The following is a 5,158-nucleotide window of genomic DNA, read 5'->3' on the forward strand; positions in this document are numbered from 1 at the left end:
GATAAATTCTAATTTATGTATAAACTGTAAAAATGCAAAACAGTGATAGGTATTAATTAAATTATTAATGTTTTCTTGTGCATGTAACATACTAAATATTATGATTGGTTAATAACAATCTTACATTGTTACACCTCATTTCTCAAACAAGCAATACCCCCTTCCCTTAAATTTGATTATTTTTTTAAATTATAAAGAATTTATTAGCACACAAATGTCAATATAGTATAGTAGACACTAACTCTAAATTGATGTAACTGTAATGGTCTGCATGCAGGCTCAATCTAGCAGCAGCGATAGCGATGTTCGTCACCGCGCATCGCTATCGCAGAGGGGGCTACACACGAGTGATATGTGCAGAAAATCTAATCAATCTAGTCAGATTGATTAGATTTTAGCCATGGATCTCTCCATGAGTACCCCCCTTAATATTGCTCTCTAAATTGTATACAATTTCAAAGTGCATATCAACTATTCTAAACATTTGCTAACTTTTCTGCATTGCTAATATATTTACTCAATTTTTTTAAATTAGTTTACTGTTCTGACCTCCCAATCATCATCTGCAAGCCAAAGAAGATTTTTTCTCCTTATTACTTTCCAGGTAATATGCATTTTAAAACAATTTGATGTAGATAATTTGTCTTCTATTTATGTACCTTAATCATCTGTTCTAATGTAATAGTTTAATCTTGACATTGTTAATTATATTTTTTTTTCACCTAAACTAGTTATCTTGTTTGCCCTTCCAATCAACTGCAATCCGCTGATTAGGACTCCTCATTATTTGGTTTTGCGGTAACTATACCTATTGAAACAGTTTTTATCATTTTTATATTTAGCCTGTTTACGTACTTTAATCAGCTCTTAACAAAACATATTACATACATTAAATAATATTTTTAATTTATTTCTTACATAATCTTGTTAACTGTTATGACCTTTGAAATGTCTGATATCCATATCTTCATTTTTAGATTCATTCCTTTTTTTTTATTTAATTATAATTCTAAACTAAATTGTACTTCTAACATGAATCCTGGAATCATGTACCTTTAAAAATATTAACATATCTAAAATGAACATATTTGCTTTACCTATACACTAATATATATATTACTACACAGGACCATATCTCTAACTTTGGAAATGCCTAGTATGGATCCACTCTCTATTGTTAATATTACATAACAATAAAATATTATTCAACTGAATATATTTATTTGAAAAAATATCATATTTAACTATATTGTTATGACAGCAATATATTTAACATTTTCCTATTGAATTATTTTAAACAATAACCAAAATCAAATGTTCGTAATTTTTATCCATCATTAATATAAACACTGTCAGATTAGGATGGCAATAGTATTTCCACATCTTCTTCAGAAACTGTGTATATTTACCAAAATATAGTACAATAATAAAATTATACAATACTAATAAAACTGTGTAATATCTCTCAATGTTTGGGTATTAAAGTTGACAGATTTTTACCCTTAATGTAAACTAAAAAAAAATTACTCTTAGATTAACAAATATGAAAAAAAATTTTTTTTTTGTTTTTATATTATTATATAGAAAACACGTAAAAAAAATTCCTTTTTTAAATTTTTTTATTGAATCATCATTGTTTGTGCACACAGTGTATGACTATTTTTTTTTCAATACAGGAAAAGAAACTTGATCCACAATGAATCCACAACAAAGAATATGAAAACCATCTTGATCCTACATAACATAATCTGATGCGGTGATATTATTCTTATTAATCTTTATTATAGAAACATATACAATATATTTTTTTCAAGATTTATTTATAAATCTATTACCAGTTATAATATGTTAACCTGTTCAAAGTTCACCCTTTAGAAAATAAAAGTTTTATTCATTGAAAATACTATGTTAGCTTATTGTTTTTATTATTATTCCTCATACTTACAGCACCCTAAAACTTAAATGACGCAATATGTGGGAAATACATACGCGTGTATGTCTTTGAGGGAAACATGGGAAATGATGATAGCGTCAATTGGCTAGATGGTTTACGCCATCAAAGAACCATATATATTTGCTAATCTGATCCCATCCTTACCTTCATAATTTTAATTTCCAATTCCAATTTTTTATATATCAATATTAAAAATTTACTATTTTGCGAGTTTGGAAGCAAATTTGTGTAATGTGTACATTAAACACACAAATATGTTCCGATTGGTAATCTATTCAAATATTATTGCAAATACAATTAGAATATATAAATAGTGGGAGCGCAGAATGAATCCAATATATTATTTTATTTAAAATATTAATATGTCATCCACATAAAAATGCAGTACATGAACTAGCCTAAGAAAAAACAATTGATATTATATAAATGTAAACGAGACTGCCATATCTCCTGAACAAATATGAATAAAAATCCTTTAATAAACCCTAGTTAGGGCTGCATTAATGCTTCATGAAAATCAGCCGTGCGTCCACGAGCTGAAATGATTGTAAAAAGGAGACTGCTAAAAAGTGCCTCTGTTATAAGTCACTGTCCTCCTTATACACAATAGAATCTCATTGGTAGAGAGTGTCCCAGTACTGGACTTGCGGACAACCGTGCTGTAGTATTATGTGGCAAATGGATAGTGATGGTCAAATTCTATTTGTGGTATATCACCTGATGTAGAAGCCTCTCCGTCAAAGGCGCTGTACTGAGCCGGGTTTGCTGGGGCTCTGTGCAGTGAACGTACAGCTGGTCTCGTCACCGGTGTACCATCCAGATGAACACGGTAGTTTAATTCTGCTGAAGGATGCTGTACCAGTCTGGATATGCAACAGTGTAAAAATACTGGAGCAGCAGATTCTCCGTCCGCTGGTGGAAAAATCTGTATTAATTGCGGCTACGGTCCACTGGATGCATGCGGGTCACAGGGTGTTAAGAGAATATAGCAGTCCAAATGAGGTACTTCAAAGGAGTACCTTAACGCGTTTCTCGTCCCACAACGCTGGCCGTTTCATCAGAAGGAAATGAATTTTATTTCATTTCAAAGGTACTCCTTTGAAGGACCTCATTTGGACTGCTATATTCTCCTGACACCCTGTGAGCCGCATGCATCGAGTGGACCGTAGCCGCAATTAATACGGATTTTTACACCAGCGGACGGAGAATCTGCTGCTCCAGTATTTTTACACTGTTGCATATCCAGACTGGTACAGCATCCTTCAGCAGAATTAAACTACCGTGTTCATCTGGATGGTACACCGGTGACGAGACCAGCTGTACGTTCACTGCACAGAGCCCCAGCAAACCCGGCTCAGTACAGCGCCTTTGACGGAGAGGCTTCTACATCAGGTGATATACCACAAATAGAATTTGACCATCACTATCCATTTGCCACAGAATACTACAGCACGGTTGTCCGCAAGTCCAGTACTGGGACACTCTCTACCAATGAGATTCTATTGTGTATAAGGAGGACAGTGACTTATAACAGAGGCACTTTTTAGCAGTCTCCTTTTTACAATCATTTCAGCTCGTGGACGCACGGCTGATTTTCATGAAGCATTAATGCAGCCCTAACTAGGGTTTATTAAAGGTTTTTTATTCATATTTGTTCAGGAGATATGGCAGTCTCGTTTACATTTATATAATATCAATTGTTTTTTCTGAGGCTAGTTCATGTACTGCATTTTTATGTGGATGACATATTAATATTTTAAATAAAACAATATATTGGATTCATTCTGCGCTCCCACTCTTTCTTTTTTCACACTCACTTTGATCCATTGTTGGGGCAGCCCGCCCACAACTGGTGAGCAGCCGCCTGAATCCAACTACATATAGTGTGTGTATTTTAGAGCGCAAATCTTTTGTATATATTTTTTGAATATATAAATGCATTGTTAAGCAAATGCAAATTATTAACAATACAAAACTTGCAATAATTTTTTTGGGATATTATTAGAATATAAATTATATATATATGCATGAACAATCACTGTAATATGGAATATGTGTCTGTACATATATTTTCTCTATTTTTATCTTGAACATATTAGTATGTGAACCCCACCAACATGAACAAACCAAAACAAAACAAAATAAATTTAGAACATTTTCAGGAATGCACGACTTGAAGTATCTCAGAAAGTATATTCCTATTATCGATTTGTCTTTTCAAACAGGACACATGGATGACTCTGTATCCCTCTGTCTTCAGTTCCTTCACCCTGGCTCGCAAGACCGTTTGTGACATATCTAAAAATGAAGTAAAACAGGTAAGTTCTTGAAAGTTAATTTCCATACTTTTGTCCACCTTATCTTTAACTGTAGTCTTCATTTTAAAAGAAATGCAAGGTTTAAAGGTAACAACCCTAATTATAATAAAATATTACAATATATATTTCTCATTGTGACTCTAGATCAGTAGTGCACCGAAGATTTTTCCATCATTTGTATTAGCAATGGTTAAGTTAAAGATATACAAGCACTATAGTAATGGGTTCCATCATAAATTATGTTTCACGGCACAGACAAAATTATCATGTCCAAACAACCCCAAAATATTGCAAAAATCACCATTCAATGGAAGCACTACTGACTAATAAAATACATTCTGAAAGAATGCATTTCTTGGACAAAGCAATGCCGTATGTCTGAGTTTAATTTATTAGTCTGCGGTGCCGATGTTTGATGTATGTATATATATATATATATATATATATATATATATATATATATAGTGTCAGTTTGTACTGTGCTCCAAACAATAAATACAATATGCTGCAGTGACCTCCTCGTCAGCTTGGCATAAGATGACTATGTAGATGAAAGGTAATCGGCTGCACTCACACTGCCGTATTCAATGATGCAAAAAGTGTCCCTTTATTGCCTACATGTTTTGTTAAAAATCCCCTTCTTCAGGGACAGATTTCTGTCCAAATAACTTGAAAATATCTACATATATTTAAAAGTTTATTATATCCTGTTTAACACTCTTCTTCCTTATGTCTTTACTCTTTTTTTATTTGTTTTCCTTTTATATTTCAGGCAACTTTGTCTACATGTGTGTTTCCAGAGCTCTGGTCCTCTACATAAAACAAAGATATTTGTATGCTACATGCCAGCATTTTGCTTATACTCCACTCTTGTGATGTCTAAACT

General features: G+C 32.6%; 1 long non-coding RNA gene across 1 annotated transcript; it reads left to right on the plus strand.

Annotated features, from left to right (window-relative positions):
- Nucleotides 1-472: 472 nt before the first annotated feature.
- Nucleotides 473-5,144, plus strand: LOC134965521 (uncharacterized). The gene is made up of 5 exons (XR_010188420.1): nt 473-604; nt 732-798; nt 1,677-1,756; nt 4,180-4,272; nt 5,045-5,144. It is a non-coding gene; the product is annotated as an uncharacterized LOC134965521 (long non-coding RNA).
- Nucleotides 5,145-5,158: the final 14 nt, after the last annotated feature.

This window comes from Pseudophryne corroboree, chromosome 10 (assembly GCF_028390025.1).
Source record: "Pseudophryne corroboree isolate aPseCor3 chromosome 10, aPseCor3.hap2, whole genome shotgun sequence".
NCBI lineage: Eukaryota > Metazoa > Chordata > Amphibia > Anura > Myobatrachidae > Pseudophryne > Pseudophryne corroboree.